Source organism: Ambystoma mexicanum, chromosome 5q (assembly GCF_040938575.1).
Source record: "Ambystoma mexicanum isolate Mex_15411 chromosome 5q, UKY_AmexF1_1, whole genome shotgun sequence".
NCBI lineage: Eukaryota > Metazoa > Chordata > Amphibia > Caudata > Ambystomatidae > Ambystoma > Ambystoma mexicanum.
The window spans coordinates 461646404-461660343 of record NC_090933.1 but is presented as its reverse complement, the minus strand read 5'-3'; positions in this window follow the sequence as shown (position 1 = coordinate 461660343).

The window sequence follows — 13940 nt, the reverse complement described above, 5'->3', positions numbered from 1 at the left end:
GACACATAGCCCACAAGTGCATCAAGTTCCGGATCTTTGAAGCAAGGCTTCCTTGAGGTACCGGAGTATGAAGCCGTGTCTGGGGTCTCAGCCTGTCATGCCAGAGCACCCTTATTCATCTTCTTTAAAGGTGGAGCAGAGCCAGAATGGCTTACGCCGCTCTGGTCAGTAGGGGCAGAATCACCGGTGGGCTGGTTAGTAGGAGTGTGGGAATGCACAATGACCATAGGTCTTGATGCAGGCATTGGTTGCAGGGTAATGTTGGCAGGGGGAACGTCAGTTTGATGGACCGGGACTGACACTGTCCTGGCTGGGAGAGTCAGAGCTGGGGCAGATGGAGCTGCAGCTGCCCCTGCAGCCTCCCCACCCTGCATACTTGGGGCAGCAGATGACATAGCTGCCCCAGATCCACATGGATTGGTGACAACAACTTGCACCACCACACGTGGCCTAGACTTGCTGACATGGAAGTCAGCCAGGGAGTCATGCTGTGCCAGGTCAGGTGCCACAATGGGCTGGTCCAACAGGGGCTGAGCTTGGATGTTGTCAGCCACATTTCCCTCAACCATGGGGGGGGCATGGGTGTCCCTGATTGTTCCTCCACACATGGGGGCATAGGGGCACCCTGCAAATCCCAGCCACGTCCCCTACCGCGCCCACCACGCCCACCTCCTGAGGGTCGGCCACATTTGCCTCCCTTACCGCTCGGTCGCCTCCCAACCATGGCACTGATGTTGTTGTGCGTATGGGAGTTGCAGTAAACTATTGTCCTGGGCAATTGGGGGTCAAAGGGGTAGGATACCAGATGGAATTTGTACCCTAGTGCTCTAACAAGGCTGTATGTGACCCCTGGGGGAAGATGACAAATGTGTATATAGTTATATTATTAGGTAGTTAGGTAGGTAGGTTTCATTTGTTTGGTTGTGATCATGGACCCTTTAAATCCTTGGACAATGGATTGTATATAGTTTAATCATGTTTTCATTTTTATTTATTTTTTGCATTATGGACATAATGCCAGCAGGCTCCCCCTCAAGTCCCACTCATGTCCCCTTGCACCCCCACCCCCCAGCAGTGCAGGGCACCTGCTAGCAGGCCCCCACTCATGTCCCCCTGCACCCCCACCCTCCACCAGTGCAGGGCACCTGCCAGCAGGCCCCCACTCATGTCCCACTCATATCCCCCTGCACCCCCACCCCCCAGCAGTGTAGGACACCTACCAGCAGGCCCCCACACATGTCCCACTCATGTCCCCTTGCACCCCCACCCCCCAGCAGTGCAGGTCACCTGCCAGCAGGCCCCCACTCATGTCCCTCTGCACCCCCACCCCCAGCAGTGGATGGCACCTGCCAGCAGGCCCCCTCTCATGTCCCACTCATGTCCTCCTGTACCCCTACCCCCCAGCAGTGCAGGGCACCTGCCAGTGGGCCCCCACTCATGTCCCCTTGCACCCCCACCCCCCAGCAGTGCAGGGCACCTGCCAGCAGGCCCCCACTCATGCCCCCCTGCATCCCCACCCCCCAGCAGTGCAGGGCACCTGCCAGCAGGCCCCAGCTCATGTCCCACACATGTCCCCCTGCACCCCCACCCCCCAGCAGTGCAGGGCACCTGCCAGTAGGCCCCCACTCATGTCCCCTTGCACCCCCACCCCGCAGCATTGTAGGGCACCTGCCAGCAGGCCCCCACTCATGCCCCCTTCACCCCCACCCCCAGCAGTGCAGGGCACCTGCCAGCAGGCCCCCACTCATGTCCCACTCATGTCCCCCTGCGCCCCCACCCCGCAGCAGTGCAGGGCACCTGCCAACAGGCCCCCACTCATGTCCCACTCATGTCCCCTTGCACCCCCACCCCCCAGCAGTGAAATGCTGATCTCATGACACAAACCAAAAGTCAACTATGTACATCAACACATGGCCGTCACACACATACACTGGTTGGCATTGCTTGTGTAAACCCACATTTTCACATGCATCAACCCAATGAGTGAATCCCACACATGGAACTAAAAAATGAAAATGTATTATGTACATGAAATCAAAAATGAAATGAAAGCATACCAAAATATGAAACATGAAATGAAAAGCATGTGAAAAAGATGATTGAATGAAAATGATAACCAATCCATATAAATTTGAAAGAAAAACAGTCCAACCAACAATGCAAATTCAAAGAAAATGTTACAAAAAAAATCCATTGCTTCATGTTCATAAAAAAAAAAAGAGAAATCAATCCATAGTCCAACTATTTACAATCCATTGTCCGGAAAAAAAAAAAACATTGCTCCATGTCCATAATGCAAAACAATAAAAAAAAATGAAAACATGATTAAACTATATACAATCCATTGTCCAAGGATGTAAAGGGTCCATGATCCCAACCAAACAAATGAAACCTACCTACCTAACTACCTAAAAATATAACTATATACAAATGTGGGTGGCATTGTCCATTTACCACAAATAAAAGGAAAACATAAAGGAAACCTAACTCTAAAAACTATTTACAAGGGCAGCGGGCTAGTCCGACGGGTCACTTTTGGTTGTCCCGGGCCAGGGCATCATCGAACTCTTGCTCAATGTCCTGGAGGCGGTCCTCTTACATGGCCCGAGGGTTCGCAGGGACGACGACATGTTCTCCTCCAACTCCCTGCGAATTGCCTCGAGGCACTCGGCCCGCCTCAGGGCCCTCGAATGGAGTTCTCCTCCCTGACCATCATGAGCCGTGCCTCTTCTGCCCGCTTCCGCTGCGCATCTATAGCATGGCCTAACTGCCGCCACACGGAAGAGACTTCCATTCCTGGGTCCTCCTGCCCCCTGGCCGATGCCTGCCCCTCCGATGTCGAAGGCCCCAAGCCATCATTGCTCCCACCTAGAGCCTGCTCCTGCTGCTGCTGTCCATGTGCCGTGTCTGATGGTGCCTGCACATCCTCCATCAGCTGGTCTCCAGTTGTGGTGTCCACCCCTGCTGGGCCGCCGGCTCCCGACTGTGGCAGGGATGTGAGCTCCACCAAGCTGGCTGTGTTGGTCGGGCCAGGTCCACAGGGGGCCCTGGTGGAATCTGGGCCAGAAGACGGTGTGGAGAACGACTGGCGCATAGTCTCCACAGAGGAGGAGAGGTACGCCAGAGTGCGCAACACATGTAGGGACCCATCAACCAGGACGGAGCCCATACATTCGTGGGACCCCTCGTCCGCAGGTCGTGGTGAGGCAGATGACATGGCACTCTCCCCTACCTGCGGACGAGCCTGGGATGGGGCCTCCCTGCTGGTGCATGGTGGTACAGTCACAGGGTCAGGGACAGCGACATCCACAGGCCCCTCCGCGGTGACCTGTGCTGCCTCCTGACCCTGGCCCTGGACTGCACTAATGCACCAGTGGTACTACCCCCACCAAGCCCCGTGTGCGGCTGAGTAGCGGGCTCCTCCTCCTCTATGGAGACCACCAAACTGGATGTCTCCACACCATCTTCCGCCATTGGAAGCCCCTGTGGGGGCTCACCCAGCCATTCCGCCACAGCCGTTGTGGCAGACACAGCACCAGCCCCCCCTCTCCCGGATGATGGTAATTCCTGGGAGGGTGGCTGGGCCTTGCGTCGCCGCCCAGTGGATGCATCCCCGCGGCTTGGCTCCACAGCGCCATCTCCACCCTCTTCTTCACTTGACGCTGTGTAGAGGGAGACATAGAACACAAGCATCAGGGTGCAGTACAAAATACCCTAGACAGGAAGCAATAACACATGAGTGGCACTGTCAAATGTCACTTCCATTCTGTCATTCCACAACGCATGGGTGAATGCACACAACACACATGCATAAAGAGTCCTGGCACCTGCAATCAACATCAACATCCATGTAGAAGGGCCCCTGTAAACCAAGAAGTTGCCTTCAAAGTCACATGCAGCCATGGCGTTTCAAAGTCACACACACACTTCTCTGGCACACACACACACGTGCACCATACAAGTACATGACATCAGCACCCATTCCTCACCCCCCTTCATGTCCAGGAACAGAGACAACCATGCTTTCATGTGTGCATTCCGCATAGAGCTCCCCATGTTGCATTAAAACACATGCACCAATCATGTGGTTCACACATAACTGGTCTCACATGCATGACCATGATGTCCCTGCACACACACATCCATACATGGCCTATGTCACACATACAGGCAAGCATCAGACTAGCAGCACACTGCAACATGCCCTGTCTCACACAGCAATGCTTGGCCACTTACCGCTCAACTCAGGATGGGTCTGCCTCTGAAGGATCTGGGCGTGGAGCGCTGGGCCTACGCGTTCCAGGACCCTTATCTGGATGTTACTCATGCGTGCCCGGCCCCCCTCCACGAGGCGCCACCCCCTCCGCATTGATGGCAACCACTACGTCGTCCCAGATCCTCTCCCCTCCTTCCTTGTTGGCACGTGATGTTCCGAAGAGGGCATCATAATGCCCCAGGACATGCTCCACCAGGACACCAACTTCGGTGGCAGTGAAGCTGGTGGCCCTCTGCCTCTCTGGCTGGGGGTTGCCAGTGGTGCCAGATGGAGATGTGCCCGACATAGCAACCCCAGAGGCAGGAGTGGGTGGGCAACTGGGTCCTGGGGCTGGGCTGTGGAGCGATGGTATCCCAGTCGGGAGTCTTCTGTTCCAGCAGGGGTGGACACAGCAACTGGACCCCTGCAGATGGCTAATGTGCAGGCACCAAATATCAGGGCACGTGGGCAGCAGGCAGTCAGGCAGCAGCAGATGGCAGGTGGGAGTGTGCTCTGGGCTCTGGGGGGCAGGAAAACGGCCTTCAGGGCAGGAGCGTGGTCTTCCGTGTGTGTATGCGTGGCCAGCTTGATACGGAGTGATTTGGCACGTGAAAAATGTGCAGGTCAGCGTGTAATTCGAGGAAAGGCCCTTAGCACGTAAGTGGGTCTGTGACGTATCACGCACGGGCTTTGCCCTTTCTCGTGTCAAACTTCACATGAACCCCCAGAAATATACGTACCCCACTCGCACAGGGCCCTTCTGCGTGTAAAACTTCAAGCGAACCCCAGGAATACACGTACCCCACTCGCACAGGCCCTTTCGTGTGTGAAACTTCCCGCACACCACCGAAATACATGTATCCAGATCCAATCGCGTGTGTGACTTCCCGCGAACCCCTGTAATACACGTACCCTGCTGAAATCGCATGTGAAACTTCCCGCAAACCCCAGTTATACACGTACCCCACTCGCACAGGCCCTTTCGCATGTGAAACTTCCCGCGCACCCCCAAAATACACCTACCCGGATCCAATCGCATGTGTGACTTCCCACGAACCCCCGTAATACACGTACCCTGCTGAAATCGCGTGTGAAACTTCCCACGAACCCCAGTTATACACTTACCCCACTCGCACAGGCCCTTTCACGTGTGAAACTTCACACGAACCACAGTAATACACGTTCCCCACTTGGCTTTGCTGTTTGGCAGCCCTGTAAACTGGTCCAGTGTTAGCGCAGCCCTTTGCGCTGGATTGGGGACTTTGATGGCTTTTCCTTGCGCGAGGGCGTTCTTGGGGCCATAACTGGCACTGCTGCAGGGTCGCTGCGCCACTCTGCACCACGGCTGGTTTTTAGAGGCTAAAATCCATGAATACGCTGTGTGCGGAAATCGATTTTAGCGCACGCGGCTGGCGCAGACATTCGCACACGCACGCTGTGCGCCAGCGCGTGCGCCACTTTTGTGCGAAATTCTATGAATTACCTCAAGAGTTGCTAGTTCACTTTCAAAGAGTAGGTGGAATATGTATTCCACATTTTGTCTAAATCTGGGATCTTCAGAATACATCCGTAATGAGCGGTATTCTGAAGCTGATATTTGAATAGGTCTGTCATCATACCTTCCTCCTTTGCCAGTAGGAAAGAGTAGAGGAAAAGCACGTGCTTCTATACTTTTTTCCCATATGCTGATTGGTGATCCTTTTGTTTGACGCATTTGGTATGTTTCCAGTGCATCTTCTATGGTGTCATTAGAGTGCAAATGATAAATTGTATAATGGTCTAAAGTATTTGATATTGTAGCAGGATCTAGTAGCTCAAATTGACCAGCTTCTTGTGTTTCTTGAATTATTTCAGTTGTATCTTTCAAGTTTTCTTCAATATTAATTTCTTTGTAATATTCATTATTCTCTTTAAGATATTGTAAGGCTTGTCTAACTTTATGTAAATCTACCAGCTGTTGCCATATTTTTTGTCTTTTGTAGGTACTCCATTTACTAAGATAATTAAAGATTGCTGCATTGGACGTTGCACTCCTAGAGTATGCACATTTTCTTTTAGATCTAATGGTAAATAAACTACTTTTCCATGAATGCCTTTTACCAATTCAGAGGGAGGTAATTTTGCTGTTTTTGGTTGAAGGCGTATTATTGCTTGAAATGGGTGTACTGTTTGAATTATGATGCTCTCATATAAATTAAGTTGTTGTAGGGGTTATCGTAGTGGGTATAATTTCAAATTATTTGTGATAGCACGTGAAGGAGTTTGGTTGTTGTCAAGTTTTGTAGTGCAGTAACTGCAAAGTATAAAGGGGTCACTTATTTCGTATTTCTTTTCTGCTACAAGGTAGAGAGCTATTTCAAACCATTTAGAATCTTCATTGTTTTCTATTTTATATGATAGGTCTACAGTTTTTGTGTTACTTTTATAAAAAGTTCTGCGGCAACATACACATACATGGTTTGGTACTTCAGCTGATGTACTTTTAAATTTTAGTATTTCTTTTTTTATGTGTTTAGCAAAAGGTTGCCATGTGTAGAATTGTTGCTAATTTGGTTTAAAGCTATTTCATTCTGTAAATGGCTTTCACTTCCAAAATATTTTTTCTGGATATAGTCAATTTCTTGAAATAGGTCTTTCGCTGTACCATGTAGAAGAATGTTATTTAAATGTGCTAGTGCTAAAGCAGGACTTTTAGCATTGTGCAGTTTATAGACTAGATTGCTTATAGTTGAATGATGTGTTGATATTCTTTTGATATCATGGAAGGTGGTTTTACAAGTAGGTCCTGTAATGCAGGCCAATGAATGTCCTTGTAGTCCTGTGCATTTGCGCACTGGACAGGTATCCATATTTTGCAGTAGTTTAATTTTGATTTTGTCTTTGCTTTTTACATATTGATTGAGGAATTGGCGTAAAGACTTGAAAAATTGTTTGGGAATGTTACATATTGACGTGCATGTCCATTTGTACACTAGACGTTCTGATTCAGTTGAATGGAGGGGTAATTCTAGGTTTTCAGGGAATATTTTTGTAATCAGTACTTCTTGTTCCATTATGGTATTATTAACTTTTTCATAACTTCGACCACTGCTATGTATGGCAATTGTATTTGTTTGCTTTTGCTTGTATGCTTTTTCATCACAGTATGGTTCTGTGCTCGTAGTTTGACTCCATTCACCTCCGCAGATACTTAAGAAGTTCTTTCTGTTGACATTTCGTTTATTGAGAAGTCTTTTTGTAATTTAGTTATTAGTTTTGTTAGTGGTTTCATTTTGTTTAACACTAAAATAAATAACTTCAACGCTTCTAAAATTAATTTCCTACGATAGGTTTTAAGCATTGAACCTGATTTCTCTCCTGTTTTTATAAGATTTTGAAGAACTTTGTGACGGAATATTTTGGCAAAATACTTTTCTTGGTATGCTTACTTTGCACTATATTAAAATTTAAAGAACCAGTTTTATCTGTAGTGATAGCTGATTTTCTGTTAATGGTTTTTTTTTGTTTTACATTTTGATAGAGGAGGCAAGGTTTTTGTACTTGAAACTTCTTGGGTTTCACTAAATGACTGTATTAGCTGTTTTGTCTCAACTTTTTTTTTACAAATTCTGCTAGAGATAGATGCTTATGTTGGACACTTTTATACTCATTTGCTCTACTTCTGCGTTGCTTTCTACAGACTTGACTTTTGGTAGACATTCTTTAGGGTATGTTGAAAAAAATAAAGAAGATATGGGTTGGGGTGTTCTGCAATGTATGTGTGCTGTGTGCATGAGTGTTTGAGTAAAATGATGTATGTAATGGTGTCTGATTGTGCATTGGGAACTACAACTATTAGGGATGTGTATTCTTCAATTAATATGTTACTAAACTCAGGTTCAGATGACAGAAAAAATAAGGTAGTGGTGTGGAGAAGTACAAATAGTAAATCTAATGTATACAATTAAAACAGTTGTTTGTTCTATCATATGAAAATTCTAGCGGTTGAGTTGGGTAATTTGTGTGTCCAAAAGTAGGAATTTGTGCGCCATTCTGGCTGTAAATCGCTGTTTAAGACATGGGGATTTTTGGACAGAATGGTGCACAATCTCTATTTTTAGGCACAGAAATAGCATGAAATAACTTTACAGTATGTTTGAGTAATAATACAAATATTATGGTGATATTCTACTTACTTTTTTTCTAAAATGAACAGTTTAATTCTTAGTTCTTCTTTGTTCTTCAAATTCGGCTGCTTCTTTTCAGGAGAATGGTCTTCACTGCAATTTGTAAAAGAAACAAATTAGTAATTTTGTTTGTATATGGCATTGTTTTTAATTTAGATATTGATTTCTTTTAATTGAAATCCTCAGCGCCTTCCTTAAAACCATTAAAACTATCTTATTCACATAAAATACATATTTTATTCACCAGTTCAATACATATGATTGTCGGAATTGAAACAATATTATGCCTCCTATCGCAACAATTGTATGTGTATTGGCCTACGCCAAGTTGTCTAAACATCATATACGAACAAACTCCACGGCAAGGTCTTGACCTTAGAGAAAGTAATGTAAGTCGCCATCTTGGATTTAGCCGCCATTTTAGGTTCTCTTGTTATATGGAAGTCACCCTGAACATCAAAATGGAGGCCGAATGACATTCTGAGTAAGATTCTGGCCGTTGTGACCTCCGTACACATGAATAATTAATATGCCTGCAGGCCACTTGTCAGGGTCGCGAACTGAGACCTTGTCCTACTGTTGACCTATATGTAAATGTACAACTATATCAGTGAAACTAATCAAAATGCATATATTAAAGGATTGACCTGGCAAGGAACCCATAGGCCCGGCTCCCAGAATGGTTAACCCGTGAGAGGGTTGGCCAAGGGCTGGACAAACAGTATAAAAGACCCAAGTATTCCAATGTGCGGTTTCTCTCACTAACGCATTGGACTCTCGTTGAAGTTCGTTATGTTACTCTGAGAGCCGAATAGCTATCCGTTTGTCAATTGACTTTGGTAACTGTTGTAGCTTTTAAATAAAGCACTTGTATGTTCTTTGTAACCTGTGTCGGTGTGTTTCTTTCTGGGCTTCCCAGCCTCATATTATTTTTATGTTTTCACATGATATGTTCTTAATTAACAAATTGTATTGCAATGAGTAACTGTAACAAACAAAATATCTTTAGTATGTCTTGTAAAATTCATAATATACCACTGAATACCACTATTTCTGTAACTAAGCTGTTCTAGGTAATAGTGCCTTAATGTCATGCTTAAACAAAAGTAATCAATTAAATAAATAAATAAATAAATAAATGTAATTGTATAAGTATTATTTTTTGAGATTTGAACATAGAGTGGCATGCATGCAATTTTGTTTGAATATATGTAGTCTATACATTTCATTTCAAAAATGTTAGTTTAACATGATTTGATAGTGTGTTTATAAAGAAAGTAAATAGTATAAAGGTTTATAAGTGATAGTTGATTTTAAGAATTTGGAAAAAAGACAGTAGATTCATTTTACAGATGACACAAGCTAAAAGTCAGTTTGAAAATGTGTTCATGTACTGTATAGAAAATATGCATACCTGTAGTTTGTGTTCATGCATATGGATATGCATGGAGCTGCAAGTAGAAATCTTGGAGACTTGTACAGTATTTCTTGTAGATGGTGCTTGCCAATGATGTAACACTTGTACTCAGAGAGATTCACAGTACATTTGCAGTGCTGATCTATGATGATGCAGAGGTCTTGAATGTGATTGGTGCATGGTCATGTGATTTCTTAGCTACATCCAATGAGGGAATGGCACAGAGAGTGAAGTGGAAATGGTAGAAGGGCTGTTTATGTTACGATATGTCTGCGGATATGGCGATAGTTTGCGGACATCGGCAGTTACATCTGGGGATTTTTGGGTTCAGAAGTCATGCAAATGAGAATGAAGACTGAAAGGGATTGGTCAGGAAGGTTTAGTGGGTGTGTTGTTCCAGGAGAGAGTTTCTCAGATACTCTTTTTGCTGAGAGAACAACAGATAGATATGGCTGTGTGTTTCAGAAAACAGATTGTTTGGATTTTGGGAGATTCGTGGATACATTGGTAGAAGGTGCATGGAGAAAGCTGTGGAGTAGCTGTAGATCTTGGATTTCCACATGTGGAAGTACACTGGCACTGAGTACGTGGAATGAAGTGGTTGGACTTGCTACCTCTCTGTGCTACTTTGGAAACAGAGCAACATCCAGACATAATTGTAATTCATTGTGGAGGGAACAGTTTAGGACATGTGTCTGGAATTTCTTTGCAATTTGCTATGAAAGAAGGACTTGGGAAAGTCATGGACATGTTTCCTAATTCTCAAGTAATATTTTCACGGATTGCGCAGAGACAAATGTGGCTTTGTTCTTCTTCATTTGGTTCACAAATGGAAAAAGCAAGGCGCAGTGTTAATAAGGCTGTTTGTGCATTTCTAAGAGATTTTGGCATGTCCTCTTTTCACAATGAAAATATTATGCTTCATAGTACATACATTTTTCACAGAGATGGAGTCCATCTTACTTATGCTGGCAATCAGTTTTTCTGAGAAATGTACAAAATGCATTGCAACCTTTTTTAGAAATACAGCATCCATTTTGAAGTAGGTGTTAAGTATTTATAATTTTTGACATACAAACACCTCCCAAAGGCTCTTTTCCGAGCCACCACTTCCTCCCAGAGAAAAATGCAATGGTTACAATAGGGTAGCACCCCAATTTTTTTAATGTTCGCAAACTGTCCACAGATTTTTAAGAAATACAAAGGGCCCTGCTTTATTTATCTTCACTTCTATTTTTTAACTGTGAAAGGCGGCTCTGAAAAGAGCCTTTTTTTTGATTTTTGTAATTTTGCATTTTTTTTTTGTTTTTTTAGACACGACACACTAGGAGAGGAGGGGAAAGGAGGGTAAAGGGGGGACACCAACCACAGGGATAAGAAAGGGCGAGCTGAGAGAGGAAGATGTAGAGTGGGTTTTATTTGGGTAGTTAGCAGGTCTTCTCGTGCTCTGAGACGATAGTCTCAAAAGCACTCCGAAGTCGCTCCCCCCTGCAGAGTACTGTGCCACAGCACATACATACAACTGTGACCCTCGAAAGGCAAGGGTCATCAGAATTCTGTATGGCCTGTGAGGCAGCTTGAGGAAGACGCTGTCCCACAGAGGTGGTCCTTGTGGTGACAGGATCAGAAACGGAGGATGAAGAAGAGGAAATCAACCTACTACGTTCTTCGCAAGGTACAACCTTGCGAGTAGCCCCAGAGTGAAATGACCTCAGGTGTCGCTTCATGGTCGTCGTCCCAAAGCTGTACGAACCGTGCTTCTCACGACTGAGTATCATTTTGCACTCATTGCAGATAACACGGTTCGCACGAGCCTTAGGACCATTCCCATAAATGGAAGATAACCGCCACACCCAAGACTCACGTCTAGTGCGGGTAGTAGGGATTTCCACTACCTCATTCTCGTCATCCTCTTCTTCCTCCTCTGCATCCTCACTCCTGTTCCCCTCTTCAGGCCCTTGGGAAGGTGGTGGTGGTGGAGGGGGTGGGGGTGGTGCTGAAGCAGGTGCAGCACCAGATGGCAGTTCTGCAGCCAGGGATGCCATCTCGATGGTGTAATCAGCAAGTTGCTGGAGAAATAGCTGTGCTCTGAAGAATAGCCAGAAACACAATAAGAATAAGCTCTAGGGCGTGGTCTTTTATAGGGGTGCTTGTATGTGGTTCGCGGACATGCGCGCTGTCCGCGGACAGATCGAACACAAAAAAGGGTTCAAAAAGTTTCAAAAGATATGTTGAAACTCAGGATTACTATGTGGGGCTGTGCCATGATGAGTTTTTATGGAAAAATATTGTGGATTACTCAAAAATTTACTTTTAAATTGTTCGGGGACACGAACAGTGTCCGCATTCAGAACACGCGATTAGCATGGGCGCGGTCACATGATCCCTTCGCGAACATGTCCTCGAAGGTAGCTCCTGTCCGCAGGACACCAAATGCACAGACATTGGTTTGCGCATGCGCGTTGATGTTCTACGGACAGTGTTCAGGTCCTGAATTAATTAAAAGTGTGTCACAAATCAAACGAACATTTCTAGATATCGCGTGTATTCTAGAATCATTTAAACTTTCTAGCGAACACTACGGATAGATATAGTGTTCTTTAGGACACTTCCATTTTCGTTTGATTACGAACTTTTAAGGACATCAATTGTGTTCTTAGAACAGTTTGAACTTGCTAGCAAACAGTACGGACAGGTATAGTGTTCTTTAGGACACCTGCATTTTTGTTTAATTGCGAACATTTCAGGACACCGTTGGTGTTCTTAGAACAGTTTCAACTTGCTAGCGAACAGTACAGACAGGTATAGTGTTCTTTAGGACACCTCCATTTTCGTTTAATTACGAACATTTCAGGACACCAATTGGGTTCTTAGAACAGTTTCAACTTGCAAGCGAACAATACGGACAGGTATAGTGTTCTTCAGGACACCTCCATTTTCATTTATTTATGAACATTTCAGAAAACCTGCGCTGTCTGCGGACATCTACATTGTTTTTAAAAAAATAAAAAATGGGAAGTGATTACAACACAATATAGAAATTTAACTTAATTTCACATATATTAAAAATTCATGACAGAGAAGGTGAGGCAGGAACAGAAACAAAAACAGGAGAATTAGGGGTTTCAACATGATTGCTATGAGGAGAAGAAGGGATGGAAGTCTCATCAAAATGTTTTGGATTATGGAGAGGGTTTGGGCATAATTGACTGGGATATGGTGAGGGGGGACAAGTACATGCGGGACAATGGTATGAGGTTTTTGTTTTAAAATGACCCTCAACAAAAGTTTTCAAATGATTAAATATTTATCAATAATAAATCCATTTTTTTCTTTTAAGCTGTCAAGCGTGTTTTCCATAACAGTTTCTTTAGACATATTTTCTATTTTGGTATGCTCTGTACAAAAAGAAATATATATGTTAAATATATATATAAAATAATAACAATTAAATGGTTTATATTGTAAAGTGTGTACCGTTAGCTTGACTATTTTCTGACATTTCGTCATGTGGGAAGTGCTCCTCTAGCCATTCCAGAGTACTAGACATTTCTGTGAGAAAAAAAAATATTTAATATTTTTTTGTTAATCTAATACAGAAAGTTTATAAAGATGCAAGAGTAAAATGATGTACACTTACTATTTCAGGTAAGATATGTTCTGAGTACTCTGTAGGTCTGGTCTTAGTTGTGGAGTGTCTGTGAGGTAATTATGTTGGAAGCCAATTTATCTTCTCTTGGTATATTCCATTTCAGAACATATTGTATTTAAATGAATGGTTAGTGCGGTACATATATGGGTTACATTTCTTATGTATTACTACATATAATACGTATGTGTACTACTTTGTGAATTTTTTAAATGTTATCATGTTGTAATATAACAATTAAACATACCCCCTCCCAGACTTTTCAGGTAGTGGTACTGTTGTCCGAATATGTCCGCGGACATCAAAAATGTTTGTGGACGGACATTACATTCAGTAGAAGTGGTTCAGTATGTTCCATATTATATGTACATAAAGTCAAAGTTACTATTGTTAAGCTTTGCTACTAAAAACCTATGAAATTCAGTGACATAAACTTTGTTAAGGGGACATTAT